Consider the following 18401-nt stretch of genomic DNA (forward strand, 5'->3'; position numbering starts at 1 on the left):
AAATAGTCACTGCATAGTAACCCCACCGTTATAGGATCTAACGCCAACAGGGATAGATACTATTAAAGTGCATGTGCATATCAAAGAAAAATGGGTTGTGCACTGTAAAGATGGTCTAGTAGTTGAACAGCAAGATTGTGTCCTTCTTCAAAATCACCAATCATAAAACTAATGCATTATGATATAGCGTTAATGTGCGTGTGCCTGGAAGATTATACTAATCTAAATCGTAATCTATGAATCTTTAACACACGCACTTTAACACTATATCATAATGTATTCGTTTTTTGATTTGTGATTTTGAAGTAGGAAACCATCTTGCTGTTCAAATATTAGATCATCTTTACAGTGTACAACCCATTTTCCTTTGATATGCACGTGCACTTTGATAGTATCTATCCCTGTTGGCGGTGGAATGACATTTTTAAGACGTGTTTATAGATAAATATAAACAAAGAGTGATGAAAAGTGATGAGCAGATTTATATTATCAGGAATTCTCAGCCTATATGGCTGTAGACAGCTGAAAATCTAGGAGTACATGTGACGCACCCACTGGGGCGTGGGGTACTCGGTGCCGGGCCGGTCGTTGCTAGGGGAGATGTCACAGTGGCGGTGACCCGGTCCGTGACCCAGGGCGGTCAATAAAAGGGGAATTATTTACAGGAGATTTATAGTTTTTATATAATGTTCGTGACGCCACCTGTGGTATGCGGCTAGATCGAGCCGCCGCTGCGGAGCAGGTCCTCTGGAGCTGATGTTAATGCAGCTGAGTTGGTTCAGCTCTCCACAGGTAGAGTTAAGCTCCAGGGCGGTGCCGGTGATGGTACAGTGTAGTGCAGGGGGTGATGGCGCAGCAGTAATAATTCACAGACAGTGGGGTGCAGTCTTCTTGATTTACTCACAGTTCTCACTTTGCTCCTGGTTACATAACTTCCCACATCGTCCTGTGCTTACTCAGGGAGGGGATCAGCCAACCCTCAGGTACCTCCGGAGTACATAACGGGACCCCCTTCTGTGTGTTCCTTCTGGCCGTCTCCCTGCACCTCACACCCAGTGTCCCAATCCAGTGACCGCGGACCTTGCCGGGCGACGTCTTCTCTGTCCCCTGGGTCCTCTATGGCCACCTTTTCGGTGAGATAGATGTAGCTTTTGGCTGCAGCACCTGAAATGCTGCACCCTCCGGTTACCTAGTTGAATATTGCAATTCTCACTAGTTAGGGGCCGGTCCCCTCTGCGACCCGATCCCTCAACCGCCTGGTAGATTCGGGCGTACGGGTGGCCTCCAGCATTGCCCGTAACCCTGGGATCCTTTCTTCACTCCTGGAACCTTCTCTCTGCTCCTGTTCCTTCCTCCTCTCCTTTTCCTGGGCCTCCTCACTCAGGACCATGTTTCCCCTGAGCAGAGCTCCTGCTCCCAACTCCTCCTCTGACTCTCACTTCTTCTTCTGACTGGACCCTTCTAGATGGTTCCATCCCTTTTTATATCACTTCGTACTGAGCTCCCTTGAACTACTTCCTCCACCCACACCCACTACATGGTTCCCCCTATTTTGGTTCCCCCCACTCCAGCCAGGGACAGGGCTCAGCAGAGGAGCAGCGCATCTTGCCCCTCCTGCTGGTCTGGAGTAGTGTAGTGTTGGATGCAGGTGTTAGAGTCCTGGGCCTTACTCCTTCCTTACCTGAGAGTGAGATACCACACCTCTGGGTGAGATGCAGTACCTCTGTGGCGACTGAACCCTCAGGGGCGCCACACATGCCCATATAAGCTTAGTATGTGCAAGGTAATGGCTGCCTAGAGTTAGTATTGTGCAACTTACTGGATAGCTTAAAGACTGGGAGTGTCCTACGTCCCTCTGCCTTATGAAAGTGAGCTATGCCTGACCAACTCAATGCCCTACCAATGTGTGAAAGTGAACAATGGATTACCGACTCAATGTCCTAACAATGTGTGAAAGTTAACAGTGCCCCACCAACTCAATGCTCTACTAATGCGTTAAGTAAACAGTACCCTGCCAATTCAGCTTCCCCCACTGTTTATACATTTGCAATTGTGTATTTTTTCATGAACTCATGTAACCTCAGGTCATGGCTGCACTTCATACATGAATCCAGCTTTTTTGTTTAAAATAGTCATTTTTTCAGACATAAAAAACTTTTTCCCCTAAATAATTTGATCAAATTTACTTTTTCTTCCAAAAATGTTTTGTGGTTTCATAGACGTCTTGCATTGGTGGCCTATTGTATTGTTTTTGCTTGCAAGGTGGAAGCAAAGCTAAACTTTGGGATCCTGAAAAAAACAGAAAAAGAAAAAAAAACAGCAATAATGCAGCAAAGCTTTCATTTTGGCTGCATCTTTTTTAATGCCAGTAGATCAGATTTCGGCTGCAGAAAAAACGTAGGAAAAAAATAACATGTGAATATATACAGTGGTGGCCAAAAGAATTGGCACCCCTGCAATTCTGTCAGATAATACTCAGTTTCTTCCTGAAAATGATTGCAATCACAAATTCTTTGGTATTATTATCTTCATTTAATTTGTCTTCAATGAAAAAACACCAAAGAGAATGAAGCAAAAATCAAATCATTGATCATTTCAGACAAAAGTCTTGGCACCCTCAGCCCAATACTTGGTTGCACAACCTTTAGCCAAAATAACTGCGAACAACCGCTTCCGGTAACCATCAATGAGTTTCTTACAATGCTCTGCTGGAATTGTAGACCATTCTTATTTGGCAAACTGCTCCAGGTCCCTGATATTTGAAGGGTGCCTTCTCCAAACTGCCATTTTGAGATCTCTCCACAGGTGTTCTATGGGATTCAGGTCTGGACTCATTGCTGGCCACCTTAGAAGTCTCCAGTGCTTTCTCTCAAACCATTTTATAGTGCTTTTGGAAGTGTGTTTTGGGTCATTGTCCTGCTGGAAGACCCATGACCTCTGAGGGAGACCCAGCTTTCTCACACTGGGCCCTACATTATGCTGCAAAATTTGTTGGTAGTCTTCAGACTTCATAATGCCATGCACACGGTCAAGCAGTCCAGTGTCAGAGGCAGCAAAGCAACCCCGAAACATCAGGGAACCTCCACCATGTTTGACTGTAGGGACCGTGTTCTTTTCTTTGAATGCCTCTTTTTTTTCCTGTTCACTCTATGTTGATGCTTTTTCCCAAAAAGCTCTACTTTTGTCTCATCTGACCAGAGAACATTCTTCCAAAACATTTTAGGCTTTCTCAGGTAAGTTTTGGCAAACTCCAGCCTGGCTTTATGTCTCAGGGTAAGAAGTGGGGTCTTCCTGGGTATCCTACCATACAGTCCCTTTTCATTCAGACGCCGACGGATAGTATGTGTAATGCACACGCCCGGACTGACTGGCGTGTGCGTGTTTAGTGGTTCCACTGTGCCATGAACCGGAGAGTGCCTGGAGGGGCGTAACTAAGTATCTCCCCGATCCAACCAAGGTCGCACGACGGCATACGACGCCAGTGCACCAGGGAGGAACCGAGCAGAGGGACCAGGGTCTACCCCAGGTCAGACTCCGGACACGGCTGTTGACCCACACCGGGGAATACAGGAACAGACAGACTAGAGCGCAAGCTGGGTAGGGTCCAGTACAGACTGGGAGACAAATTCGGAGCCGCAGATGCGGTAAACAAACAGAGTAAAGCGAAACCGCAGGTGCGGTAGACAAGGCTGAGCAGAGCAAAACCGCAGACGCGGTAGACAAGGCTGAGCAGAGCAAAACCGCAGACGCGGTAGACAAGGCTGAGCAGAGCAAAACCGCAGACGCGGTAGACAAGGCTGAGCAGAGCAAAACCGCAGACGTGGTAGACAAGGCTGAGCAAAGCGAAACCGCAGACGCGGTGGACAGGGCTGAGCGAAGCGAAACCGCAGACGCGGTGGACAGGGCTGAGCGAAGCGAAACCGCAGACGCGGTGGACAGGGCTGAGCGAAGCGAAACCGCAGACGCGGTGGACAGGGCTGAGCGAAGCGAAACCGCAGACGCGGTGGACAGGGCTGAGCGAAGCGAAACCGCAGACGCGGTGGACAGGGCTGAGCGAAGCGAAACCGCAGATGCGGTGGACAGGGCTGAGCGAAGCGAAACCGCAGACGCGGTGGACAGGGCTGAGCGAAGCGAAACCGCAGACGCGGTGGACAGGGCTGAGCGAAGCGAAACCGCAGACGCGGTGGACAGGGCTGAGCGAAGCGAAACCGCAGACGCGGTGGACAGGGCTGAGCAAAGCGAAACCGCAGACGCAGTGGACAGGGCTGAGCAGGCAAGAACCGCCGAAGCGGCAAGCAGGGCTGAGCAAAGCGAAACCGCAGACGCGGTGGACAGGACTGAGCAAAGCGAAATCGCAGACGCGGTGGACAGGGCTGAGCAAAGCGAAACCGCAGACGCGGTGGACAGGGCTGAGCAAAGCGAAACCGCAGACGCGGTGGACAGGGCTGAGCAAAGCGAAACCGCAGACGCGGTGGACAGGGCTGAGCAAAGCGAAACCGCAGACGCGGTGGACAGGGCTGAGCAGGCAAGAACCGCCGAAGCGGCAAGCAGGGCTGAGCAAAGCGAAACCGCAGACGCGGTGGACAGGACTGAGCAAAGCGAAACCGCAGACGCGGTGGACAGGGCTGAGCAGGCAAGAACCGCCGAAGCGGCAAGGAAGGCAGAGCTGAGGGGACAGGGCTCTGTTCACACGGAACAGACTGGAAGGGAAAGGCAGAACCAGGTACACACAGGATACTTGCAATGAAGTAGCGAGTGGAATCTAAACTCACAAACGGGAGTACAGAGACAACGAGTAGGAGATAGGTAGGGGATCAGATTCTGCAAGAAAAGGGAAGGTACGGACATGGAGAAAAACAGGTAACAGGCTAGGAGAGTCTACAGACAAGAACAGGCAAGATACAGGAACAGGTCTAGGTATGCGGCCCCTAGAAGGCGGAAAGAACAGGTTAGGAGCGTGTTCACACTGGCCTGGAAATACAGCCTCCAGGATAGGCAGAAGACAACAGGCTAGAGAGCGTGTACAGATTGCAGGTTAGAGTACACAGGTAGGACACAGTACAGACACGGGAACAGATACTGCAAGACAGGTAACATACACAGGACCTGGCATGTCAGAGACAAGAAGCCAACTGACAGGGCAAGATGCTCAGGCATGGGTTAATTGGAGCAGCTGGTTTAAATACCAGGTGACAGACAGCAATAGGCTGAGGACAAACAAGGGGTGTGCCTGCAGCAGGTACAAAAAGCAGGAAGTGATCGGGCGCCGCCCTTAAGCAGCAGAAACAGAGGCAAACAGACAGCATGGAGGGAAGCCAGAGAGACATTCTGGATTGGAGATCAAGTGCGCGCTTTTGCACAGTGGGAGATGGACCACTATGCAAGGACGCCGCCAGGTATGTTACAGTATGGGTTGACACTGTTGTACCCTCGGACTGCAGGGCAGCTTGAACTTGTTTGGATGTTTGTCGAGGTTCTTTATTCACCATCCGCACAATCTTGCGTTGAAATCTCTCGTCAATTTTTCTTTTCCGTCCACATCTAGAGAGGTTAGCCACAGTGCCATGGGCTTTAAACTTCTTGATGACACTGCGCACGGAAGACACAGGAACATTCAGGTCTTTGGAGATGGACTTGTAGCCTTGAGATTGCTCATGCTTCCTCACAATTTGGTTTCTCAAGTCCTCAGACAGTTCTTTGGTCTTCTTTCTTTTCTCCATTCTCAATGTGGTACACACAAGGACACAGGACAGAGGTTGAGTCAACTTTAATCCATGTTAACTGGCTGCAAGTGTGATTTAGTTATTGCCAACACCTGTTAGGTGCCACAGGTAAGTTACAGGTGCTGTTAATTACACGAATTAGAGAAGCATCACATGATTTTTCAAACAGTGCCAATACTTTTGTCCACCCCCTTTTTTAGGTTTGGTGTGGAATTGTATCCAATTTGGCTTTAGGACAATTCTTTTTGCGTTTTTTCATTGAAGACAAATTAAATGAAGATAATAATACCAAAGAATTTGTGATTGCAATCATTTTCAGGAAGAAACTGAGTATTATCTGACAGAATTGCAGGGGTGCCAATACTTTTGGCCACCACTGTAGCCTTACATTGAACTATGCTGATCATAATAGAAACCATCAAAGCGAATGAGTGTGCTGGGATGGAGTTTAACACAAACAGTATAAATCTTTATCAATGAAATGAAATAATAAAAAACAGGGAAAAAGGAGAGTAAAAATCTAACATAGCAAACACAGATATACAAACTTGGAGGTGAGCAGTTAAGAAAAACAATTAACCTGAAAAATCAGATGTGTAAAAATAGTGGGAGGGCAAAAAAAAGGTAAAAGACACCATGGTATCTGTCAGAAGTACTGGTAAATGCTGAATGTAAATCCCTGGTGTTTATATGTATATGCGTCTAGTGGGCAGTCCTATTCAGTGATTGACAGACTTTCCTGTATGACTGCATTCAGAGAGAGCTGGCAATCACTAGTAGGACCACTTGTAGCGCCTCGAGGGTTCGGTTGCTACAGAGGTATTGCATCTCACCCAGAGGTGTGATATCTCACTTCCAGGTAAGAATGGAGTATGGCTCAGGATCCTAACACCCACATGCACTACACCACATTTCCGGGGGACAGGGCGACAATGCTCCCAAGAGTGAGCACAACTGTCCCTGTCCCTGGCTGGAGTGGGGGGAGGGAATACCTAGAAAGGGGGAACCTGGTAGTGTGTGGGTGGGGAGAGTAGATCCCGGGTGCACTGTATAGGAGAGTATATATGGTGGGCACCATCTTAGAGTAGAGGAGAAAGAGAAAGTGAGAGAGTGCAGAGAGAGAGAAGGAGGCTCGGAGCAGAGGCTCTGCATGGGCTCTGCTCCGCAGGCAGGCCAAGTCTTAAGGCCTGAGCCTGGAGGGAGGAAACAGAAAGAAGGAAGGAAGAAGAATGGAGGAAGCTCTAAGGGATGACTGAAGAGACCCCAGGAGTGCGGACGGCCAGCCGCCACCGCACACCCGCTGCTACCAGAGTAGGGGGGTCGGGCAAAGAAAAGGGAACCAGATCCCTCATCTAGTGGAGGAGAGCAACTACCCTCAGCTAGTAACCGGAAGCCGTGGCATTGCATGTGTTACGGCCCCTCACTACACCGGTTAGGAAGGCACCACATAGGACCCAGGGAAACGGAACATACGTTTGCCCGCCAAGGCCCGAGGCAGCTGGACAGAAACGTGGTCACTTGTGGGGTACGACAGGCCAGAGAAAGGACACACGAAGGGGGTCCTGTAAAGCACTCCAAAGGTACCTGGGAGTTGGCCGAGCCCCTCACCTGGTGAGCACAGTACGGCGTGGGCAGCCATCATCTGCAGAAGTGGCTTGGAGTGTAAAACTGTGAGTAAAGACCCTGAACTGCATCACTGGACTCTGAGTCATTACTGCTGCTCCCGCGCACCATCACCCCCATCGTCTGTTCTCACTGCCCTGCAGGTATACTCCTCCCGTGGGGAGTTATACTATCCTCTGCTGTGCACACTACATCAGCCTCAGCGGTCTGCCCGCAGCGGCGGTTCTCAGTGACCGCAATCCACGGGTGGCGTAGTCGGACATTTAATCATAAAAACCACATAAATAGACTGCCACTGGTTTGACCGCCCTGAGCCACGGGACCGGGTCGCCGCCACGGAGACTACAAACCCCCAGCGTTACACAGAGACCCGGCTCCGGGTATCCCCACACACACACGGCCCAGGGGGCGCGTCAACTTTGGCGTAGTCGGCAGGATCAAAACCAACCCGTTATCATCGGGTATTGTGTGCCTAGAGACTGTTTTACTGTATTGAATGTGGCTTCCGCCCCAGAAGAACGGACGCCATGATGTGCGCGCCAAAAGACAACAAGAAGCCACCTCCCATCGTGGACCAGGTCCCAGAATGGCTCCAAAGACGGAGCCCACCCCCAACAGCCATGAGTGCGGCTGCAGAGATGTCCATCAACGTGGGGGGGCGGCCCCTGAGAGTGATTGTCAGCAGATTGCCCCAGGACCACCCCCAACAGGGGCGGAAGGGAAAGAACACTGAGGGGCAGGGTGTGGTTTGGATCAGTCTTGGCAGACTACACCCGGAGATGGCGAGCAGCACCAGCCCCAGTACCCGTGCCAGTGGCCTACAGCAGGCCGAAGCGGCTCCGTGCAGCCTCACGGAGCTGATGGCCCAGCTCCCCGGAGAGGACCCTGAATTGTTCCGGGCTGGATTGGAGGAGTTGGATCGGAGGATGGTCCGGGCGCAGCGGGAGGCCATCGCGGGGTGGAGAGAAGAGATGGGCCGGCGGGTCGCGGCCCGGCAGCCAGAGGCGCTGCAACCACCCAGCAGTGAGCCTGCCCCTGAGGATGGAGGAGGACCGCTGGAGGCTGAGAGTGGCGCTTCAAAGGGAGCATGTAAGGGGGACACCCCTGATACCAGCCTGGGCGCCACCAACCTGCCACTGGACCACGTCACGGAGCCGATCGCCCCGGAGGCTGCTGCACCCCCTCCGCTCCCGCTGCCTGCACCTAGGCCCGAAGCCCCAAGCGCAGCCGCCGGACCACGTTCCTCGCCATGCCCCGTGATCCCGGGTGCGGTCGGAAGCGGCCCACTTCAGGCCCGGTCCTCCCCAGGCGCCTTCCAACAGCGTGCACCCCCGGTCCCAACACTACCATCCCTAGGGACCGACCTATACAGCCAGCTCACCGGGCCCCATGGAAAGCCGGTCCCCCTGCCACGCGGATGGGTTCACCCTTGTCATCGGAGGGACCTGTCCGCAGGGGCCGAAGCCCCGCTTACTCCACTCCTGCCCGCTCCACAGCCAGTCACCATCCCCCAGGTCCCTGAGGAAGAGGTCCAGATAGAGTGGGACCAGACCGGGAAGGACCTAATGGGGTTCTCACAAGAGATGCGGGCGGCCGCAGCTCGCAGTCGGAAGTTCTGCCATCGTGAGATAGAACAGCTAGAGAGGGAGGAGCTGGCGTGGCGCCAGAGTCAGGAACAGCTGCAGGCCCGGAGCGCGGCGGAGAAGACCCGGACCCGCCGAGACCCCCAAGCTGCACGCGGTCCCACAGTAACCGGGATCGTGGTCAAATTCCATCAAGGGAAGGGGTGGGGTTTTATCCGGAACCCAACGACCGACACAGACCTCTATGTTGACCGACGGGATGTGGAAAGTCGTCTGCCCGCGGGTCATCAGAAACGGGATCTGTTCCCGGGAGATCGGGTAACATACACCCGACATCGAGGACTGCGAGGGTGGTACGCTCTTAACGTCCGGAGGGTGGAAGAACACCGCTACCCTGAACCCTACTACGCGGAGGACCCAGATGCGGATGAGCTTGAAGAGGATGAGGAGCCAGGATACCGCTACTGAAGCGCAGCAATAAGAGATTGTACATAGTTACCCGCCTGGGTGAAGAAGTTTAGTACCACACCGTTGGTGGATTACAGAAAGTTTACCCGGTTAAGGGTTGTTGTAAAAGTCTGTATGTTTGTTAAAGTTACCCGAAAAGGGGTCTGTGAGTAATCCGGCTGAGGACTGGGAGCAGCCAATCCCCTTTCTATCCGGCTGAGGACTGGGAGCAGCCACATCTGTAAATAGTTGCACTTCTTAAAGTGTCCTCTACTGGATTTATACACTACTACCTCAAAAGATACCTAAAGGTGTTTGTTGCACTTGGAAAGATTGCACCTTGTTGGGTTGTCGACATGGACACCTGGTCGCGGCAAGGACTGTGACCCGTTAGAGAGACTGCGTCGCTAGAATGCTACTGAAAGAGTTTTATGTTTTCTACTAGACAATCCGTTTTAAATTTGTATGCTGAAAGTCATATTGAAAGTGAAAAGTTTTGTATAATGACCGTAACGTCTAAAAGAAAAATTGCCTCCCATAAAGGGATGAGTTATTATGGTTTATAATCTTATATGTGGATGCATTCTAAAAATTTGCATGTTTTGTGTAACGGGTCTGGGAGGCGGAACCTCTGAGCTACTATACAAGGGGGCGGTCCTTGTAAGGGAGCGGGTGGCGACCAGGGTAGACGGGCAGGCAGTCACAGCAGGTGACTGGGACAGTCTCTGAATGAATGGACAGGAGGTCACGGCAAGTGACCGGGGCAGTCTCTGGATGAACGGGCAGGAGGTTACGGCAAGTGACCGGGGCAGTCTCTGGATGAACGGACAGGAGGTCACGGCAAGTGACCGGGGCAGTCTCTGGGTAAAGGATTGGTACGACCTGTGGCGGCAGATGATAGACGTGAGCTCCCAGGTGAGCAGACGAGAGTCTCTGGATAATCGGGTGGTCACAGCATGTGACGGCGGAGCCTCCAGGAAGACCAACAGACAGACAGCAGATGAGCGCTCCCAGGTGAGCGGGCAAGCTGGTCCTTAGACAGACTGACAGGAGTTGGTAGGCAGACCGTCGGACCTCAGGCAAGCAGGCAGGTAGAAGATGTGCGCTCCCAGGTGAGCGGGCAAGCTGGTCCTTAGACAGACTGACAGAAGTTGGAAGGCAGACCGTCGGACCTCAGGCTAGCAGGCAGGTAGCAGGATATCAGGCAGGAATTAGACAGCAGACTGGCAGGAATCTGGCAGGTATCTGGCAGGTAACTGGCAACGGGACCTGAGGGCTAAAGCAGAGTAGTGAACAGTGCTACAACATTGCTCGGGCACCTCCATTTTGGAGGAGGTGCCTTTTATATGGGAGGTCCTCCAGCAATTGGCCGGGGACTCCTTAGGACGGCGCGCGCGGTCCCTTTAAGAGAGGGGGAGCGCGCGCGCCCTAAGCACACTGCCGGGGAAGGAGCGCGTGCCGGAAGCAGCGGGGAGAGCAGCGCTGGAGGACGTCGCGCCAGGAGCAGGGAGGTGAGAGGGACGGCGTCTCTGCCTAGAATGGGGCAGAGACGCCGATGCTACATTTTGAACTGTCTTTTTGCTCTGTTCCAGCCCCCGGGCGTGCTGTGATTTACCAGGGGGGAATGTAGCGCCCCGAGGGTTCGGTTGCTACAGAGATATTGCATCTAGCTAGAAGATCGTTGGGCTAGCTAGAAGATCGTTGGGTACAGCCGGGACCAGCTGCTTGGAAAGCATCGCCAAACCAGGGATTGAAGCTTGAAGAGGACAATTTGCATATTCCAGGTGCCTTCTGGGAAAAGCGAAGAGTCTCCTTCAGCTAGAAGATCGTTGGGTACAGCCGGGACCAGCTGCTTGGAAAGCATCGCCAAACCAGGGATTGAAGCTTGAAGAAGACAATTTGCATATTCCAGGTGCCTTCTGGGAAAAGCGAAGAGTCTCCTTCAGCTAGAAGATCGTTGGGTACAGCCGGGACCAGCTGCTTGGAAAGCATCGCCAAACCGCGCGCCGAATTTGTTTACTTTGTTTATCCTAGGGTATCACAAGAAAGAAGACAGACATCAAGTCAGCAGGGACAAGGAGCAGCATGGCAGATGTGACAACCTACATGGTGAGCTGCAACATGTGCTACATGTTCACAGATCGACCAGAAGCTGAAACCAACTTCACCTGCCAGAAGTGTAGACTACTGGCTCTTTTAGAAGAAAAGGTGCGGGGACTGGAAGAAAGAATTGCGACATTAAAACTCATCAAGGAAAATGAAGACTTCCTGGACAGAACAGAAGCATCCCTACTGGTCACGGAAAGTCAAGGAAGCATCAGAGAACCTCCAGAGGCAGACAAGTGGAGGCAAGTGACCAAAAGAAGCAAGAAGACCATGGAGACACCACCAACCACACAACTGAGAAACAGATTCCAAGGACTTGTGGAGGATGAAGATGGCACACCTAAGGATGAGGAACTACCAGCAAGCAAAAAAGAAAAGAGCACCCAGAAACACCCAGAAGCGACAAGAAAAAGGACAGCCAAGAAGGGAAGAAGAGTGGTGGTGGTGGGAGACTCACTACTGAGAGGAACAGAAGCAGCTATCTGCAGACCGGACATAACCGCAAGAGAAGTATGCTGCCTCCCAGGGGCGAAGATCAAGGATGTTACCGATAGGATACCGAAGCTCATCAGTTCCAAGGATGTCCACCCATTTCTTCTGATACATGTTGGCACTAATGACACGGCAAAGAAGGACCTACCGACAATCTGCAAGGACTTTGAAGCATTGGGGAAGAAAGTAAAAGAACTGGATGTGCAGGTAGTTTTTTCTTCTATCCTTCCAGTAGACGGGCATGGCGTCAGGAGATGGAACAGGATCCTTGATGTGAACAACTGGCTGAGACGATGGTGCAGACAACAAGGATTTGGATTCCTGGACCACGGTGTGAATTACCTCTATGACGGACTCCTTGCCAGAGACGGACTACACCTCAACAAACCCGGGAAACACATATTCGCCAGGAGACTCGCAACACTCATCAGGAGGGCGTTAAACTAGAAGAAGAGGGGATGGGAAGAAAAACGCCAGACACTAACATGCAACCAGAGAACATACTAATGAAAGATATGAAGTGCGACAAAGAAGGTCCAAGACAAGATACTTGGTAGGGAGGTAAGAAAATTTCTAATACAATCCACAGGGAGAAGATTGGAACAAAACAAAATCGTGTAAACTGCGTGCTAGCAAATGCCAGGAGCCTGACAAACAAGATGGATGAACTGGAAGCAGAAATATCTACAGGTAACTATGACATAGTGGGAATAACCGAGACATGGTTAGATGAAAGCTATGACTGGGCAGTTAACTTACAGGGTTACAGTCTCTTTAGAAGGGATCGAAGAAGTCGGAAAGGGGGTGGAGTCTGTCTATATGTAAAGACGTGTCTAAAGCCTACAATACGGGAGGATGTATGGGAGGGAAATGAGGAGGTCGAGTCCTTATGGGTGGAGATACATGGGGCAAAAAACAATAATAAAATTATCATAGGAGTCTGTTATAAACCACCAAATATAGCAGAAGCCACGGAAAGTCTATTAATGAGACAAATAGACGAAGTAGCAAAAAATAACGAGGTGATTATTATGGGGGACTTCAACTACCCCGATATAGACTGGGAAACCGAAAGCTGTAGATCTCAGAAAGGAAACAGGTTTCTGTCAATTATCAAAGACAATTATTTGTCACAACTTGTTCAGGAACCAACTAGAGGGACGGCCCTTTTAGACTTAATATTAACTAACAGGCCAGACAGAATAACTGAGGTGCAGGTCGGGGGGCACCTGGGAAATAGTGACCACAACATTATACAATTCCACTTGTGCTTCAGTAGGGTGCCCATCTAGGGAGTCACAAAAACACTGAACTTCAGGAGGGCAAAGTTTGATCAGCTAAGAGATGCCCTTCACCTTATAGACTGGGATAGTATCTTTAGTAATAGGAGCACGGATAGAAAATGGGAAATTTTCAAAACAGTCCTACATAGTCACTGTAGAAGGTACATACCTTATGGGAATAAAAGGGCTAGGAATAGGAGGAAGCCAATGTGGCTAAATAAGGAAGTCAAGAGGGCAATGAAAAACAAAAAAAGGGCTTTCGGTAAACTTAAACAAGAAGGCAACGAGGAAGCGCTAATATCTTATAGGGAAAAAAACAAAATCTGTAAGAAACAAATAAGAATAGCAAAAGAGGAGACAGAGAGACTAATTGCCAAGGAAAGTAAAAAGAATCCCAAACTGTTCTTTAACTATATAAACAGTAAAAGGATTAAAACTGATGGCGTTGGCCCATTGAAAAATAACCTGGGTAAAATCATAGAGGGCGATGAGGGTAAAGCAAACCTACTCAATAGCTTCTTCTCCACTGTTTTCACAAAAGAAAACAATTTATCGGAGGAAATGCAGAGTGATAAAGTAAACCCTCCGCTAAATATCACCCACCTAACCCAGGAGGAAGTTCAGAAACGCCTAAATAATATCAAAATAGACAAGTCACCAGGCCCAGATGGCATACACCCCCGGGTACTAAAAGAATTAAGTAATGTGATAGACAGGCCGCTGTATCTTATATTCAAGCACTCTTTATGGACAGGGACTGTCCCACTAGACTGGCGCCAAGCAAATGTGGTACCAATATTCAAAAAGGGGTCTAAAAGTGACCCTGGGAACTATAGACCAGTCAGCTTAACGTCTGTTGTGGGTAAATTGTTTGAAGGATTTCTTAGAGATGCTATTGTAGAATATCTTAATGATAATAACTGTCTAACTCCATATCAACATGGATTCATGAGGGATCGCTCCTGCCAAACAAACCTGATCGCCTTCTAAGAGGAGGTGAGCTCACAGCTGGACCGGGGAGAGTCAGTGGATGTTGTATACCTTGACTTCTCCAAAGCGTTTGATACCGTGCCACACAAAAGGTTGGTATATAAAATGAGAATGCTTGGTCTGGGGGATAATGTGTGCAAGTGGGTAAATAGCTGGCTGAGTGATAGAAAGCAGAGGGTGGTTATCAATGGAGTAAGCTCAGGGTGTGTCAGGGTTACTAGCGGGGTGCCTCAAGGGTCTGTCTTGGGCCCTATATTATTTAATATATTTATTAATGATCTAGTGGAAGGGTTGCATAGTAAAATAGCAATATTTGCAGATGATACTAAACTTTGTAAAGTAGTTAATACAGATGAGGATAGGGCACAGCTACAGGAGGATTTAGATAAATTGGAGAGTTGGGCCAAAAAATGGCAAATGGGGTTCAATGCCGATAAATGTAAGGTCATGCACATGGGAAAGAAAAACAGCAGTCACCCATACATATTAAATGGGAAACCGTTGGGGAAATCTGACATGGAGAAGGACCTGGGCGTCTTGGTTAATAGCAAATTAAATTGGAGTGCCCAGTGTCAGGCAGCAGCTGCGAAGGCAAATAGAGTCATGGCATGCATCAGAAGAGGAATAGGGGCATATGATGAGAACATTGTTCTTCCTCTGTATAAAGCGCTGGTAAGGCCGCACTTAGAATATTGTGCACAGTTCTGGGCTCCGGTGCTCAGGAAAGACATATTGGAGCTAGAGAGGGTACAAAGGAGGGTGACTAAGGTAATAAAGGGAATGGAGGGACTAGAATACCCAGAGAGGTTGTCAAAATTAGGCCTATTTACATTGGAAAAGAGAAGGCTTAGGGGAGACCTCATAAACATGTATAAATACATCAGGGGGCAGTACAGAGATCTCTCCCATGACCTGTTTATACCAAGGATGGTGACAAAGACGAGGGGGCACACTATGCGTCTGGAGGAAAGGAGGTTCCTGCACCAGCATAGAAGGGGATTCTTTACGGTCAGAGCCGTGAGACTCTGGAACTCTCTGGGAGAGGAAGTGGTGATGTCCAACTCACTTAAAGAGTTCAAGAGAGGCCTGGACGCCTTTCTTGAGAACAATAAAATTACATCTTATGCTTAGTTAATTAATCCAGGGATTTAATCTGACTGCCAGATTGGTGTCGGGAAGTGAATTTTTCCTCAATGATGTAAATTGGCCTATACCGCATGGTTTTTTGTTGCCTTCCCCTGGATCAACGCTGCGGAATAGCTGCAGTGCACTAGAAATAGGCTGAACTGGATGGACGCTTGTCTTTTTTCGGCCTTATAAACTATGTATCTCACCCAGAGGTGTGATATCTCACTTCCAGGTAAGAATGGAGTATGGCTCAGGACCCTAACACCCACATGCACTACACCACATTTCCGGGGGACAGGGCGACAATGCTCCCAAGAGTGAGCACAACTGTCCCTGTCCCTGGCTGGAGTGGGGGGAGGGAACACCTAGAAAGAGGGAACCTGGTAGTGTGTGGGTGGGGAGAGTAGATCCCGGGTGCACTGTATAGGAGAGTATATATGGTGGGCACCATCTTAGAGTAGAGGAGAAAGAGAAAGTGAGAGTGAGTAGAGAGAGAGAAGGAGGCTCGGAGCAGAGGCTCTGCATGGGCTCTGCTCCGCAGGCAGGCCAAGTCTTAAGGCCTGAGCCTGGAGGGAGGAAACAGAAAGAAGGAAGGAAGAAGAATGGAGGAAGCTCTAAGGGAAGACTGAAGGGACCCCAGGGGTGCGGACCGGCCAGTCGCCACCACACGCCCGCCGCTACCAGAGTAGGGGGGTCAGGCCAAGAAAAGGGAACCGGATCCCTCATCTAGTGGAGGAGAGCAACTACCCTCAGCTAGTAACCGGAGGCCGTGGCATTGCATGTGTTACGGCCCCTCACTACACCCGTTAGGAAGGCACCACATAGGACCCAGGGAAACGGAACATACGTTTGCCCGCCAAGGCCCGAGGCAGCTGTACAGAAACGTGATCACTTGTGGGGTACGACAGGCCAGAGAAAGGACACACGAAAGGGGTCCTGAAAAGCACTCCAAAGGTACCTGGGAGTTGGCCGAGCCCCTCACCTGGTGAGCACAGTACGGCGTGGGCAGCCATCATCTGCAGAAGTGGCTTGGAGTGTAAAACTGTGAGTAAAGACCCTGAACTGCATCACTGGACTCCCGCGCACCATCACCCCCATCATCTGTATTCACTGCCCCGAGGCTATACTCCTCCCGTGGGGAGTTATAGTATCCCCTGCTGCGCACACTACATCAGCCTCAGCGGTCTGCCCGCAGCGGCGGTTCTCAGTGACCGCAATCCACGGGTGGTGTAGTCGGACATTTAATCATAAAAACCACATAATAGACCGCCACTGGTTTGACCGCCCTGAGCCACGGGACCGGGTCGCCGCCACGGAGACTACAAACCCCCAGCGTTACACAGAGACCCGGCTCCGGGTATCCCCACACACACACGGCCCAGGGGGCGCGTCACACTGACTGGACTTCTGTGCATACAAACAGCAGGGATTTCAATTAAAAAAACACAAGTTACACTAAACATATATAATTCTGCTGTGCTCCTCCAGCTCTATCATGCTGTCTACAGATTAGCATGCATGTAAAACGAGACAGGTTCCCTTTAAAGGAGTGTTGTAATCTTTTATCTTCACGACTACTCCTCTGCCTCCTATCTTTTAGGTTGGTGAAGGTTGTGCACTCTTGAAGATTGACAAAATCAGGGTCACGCCACTAATCTAAAATGTGATCTTTCCCATCCAGCCTTCTGACCAGTATCAGAGCAACACTTGCAGGCTGTAAAGCATAGAGTCTACATGCGGCACACTCTTCTTAGATAGGTAATCGGCCTCTCTGATACTTCAAGGTAGCCGGTAACCTAGCCGGTAACTGTTCTTCTAGGCATCATTGGTCTGGACATGGTAGTGTGCCCTAAACATGCATGTAGACCGGCTGAGTCCTTTGACACCACACTATGAAGTCGTAGGCACTCCATGTCCCTGTCTGGCATATTACCTTTCCTAGAAACAATGCTTTTATGGCAGATTACCACAGTAGTAGTGATTAAGATGGAGCATGACATGATTTTTTTCTGTTGGCTTCAATATGAAGTTAACAGAAAAATCCTCTGTATGACTCCACATAACTTGGAAGCATATGGAGATAAAGTATGACCGTATATATTACTGCTACATACAGACGGTGGATGTATGAAGCTGTAATATGCCCTCAAATACAAGTCTGAACATATTACAAGCCAGGAGATGTTAGGTTGTCATAACCAGCGGCATGCTCAACACTGTCAACATGTTCTTTTCACGATGTTCCGGTCACCATCTCCTGCTCACCATCTCCTGATAACCATGTCCCAGTCACCATGTTCTGGTCACCGTTCACAATCTACTGCTCACCTTGTCTCAGTTACCATCTCCTGGTCACCATCTCCCGGTCATCATGACCTGGACACCATCTCTCTGTTACCATCTCCCAGTCATCATCACCCAGTCATCATGTCCCTGCCACCATGTCCCAGTCAACATATCCCAGTCACTATCTCCCGGTCACCATGTCCCTGCCACCATCTACCAGTCACCATCTTCCAATTACCGAGTCCCTGCCAACATCTCCCAGTCACCATGTCCCTGTCACCATCTCCCATTCCCCATGTCTCTGTCATTATCTCCCAGTCACCATCTGCCAGTCACTATCTCCCAGTCTCCATGTCTCTGTCATTATCTCCCGGTCACCCTCTCCCAGTCACCATGTCCCTGCCACCATGTCCCTGTTACCATATTCCAGTCACCATGTCCCTGCTACTATCTCCCAGTCACTATGTCCCTGCCATCATCTCCCAGTCACCATGTCCCTGCACCATCTCCCAGTCACCATGTCCCTGTTACCATCTTCCAGTCACCATGTCCCTGTTACCATCTTCCAGTCACCATATCCCTGCCACCATCTCCCAGTCACCATGTCCCTGTCACCATCTCCCATTCCCCATGTCCCTGTCACCATATCCCTGCCACCATCTCCCAGTCACCATGTCCCTTTTACCATCTTCCAGTCACCATGTCCCTGTCACCATGTCCCTGCCATCATCCCCCAGTCA

At 50.3% G+C, this 18401-nt stretch overlaps 1 long non-coding RNA gene across 2 annotated transcripts in view; it reads right to left on the minus strand.

Moving 5' to 3' along the window:
- Window positions 1-18401, minus strand: part of LOC141236824 (uncharacterized) — a 94166-nt gene that overhangs the window by 61994 nt on the left and 13771 nt on the right. The window contains exon 3 of one of the 2 annotated variants that reach the window (XR_012302425.1): window positions 907-2289. The exons of the other annotated variant lie outside the window; for it this stretch is intronic. This is a non-coding gene — a long non-coding RNA (uncharacterized lncRNA). Of the gene's footprint in view, window positions 1-906; window positions 2290-18401 lie in introns of those variants that run through there. 2 annotated transcript variants of the gene reach the window in all.

This window comes from Phyllobates terribilis, unplaced genomic scaffold (genome assembly GCF_046119375.1).
Source record: "Phyllobates terribilis strain yellow unplaced genomic scaffold, ASM4611937v1 Scaffold_2__4_contigs__length_985480577, whole genome shotgun sequence".
In the NCBI taxonomy this organism is placed as follows: domain Eukaryota; kingdom Metazoa; phylum Chordata; class Amphibia; order Anura; family Dendrobatidae; genus Phyllobates; species Phyllobates terribilis.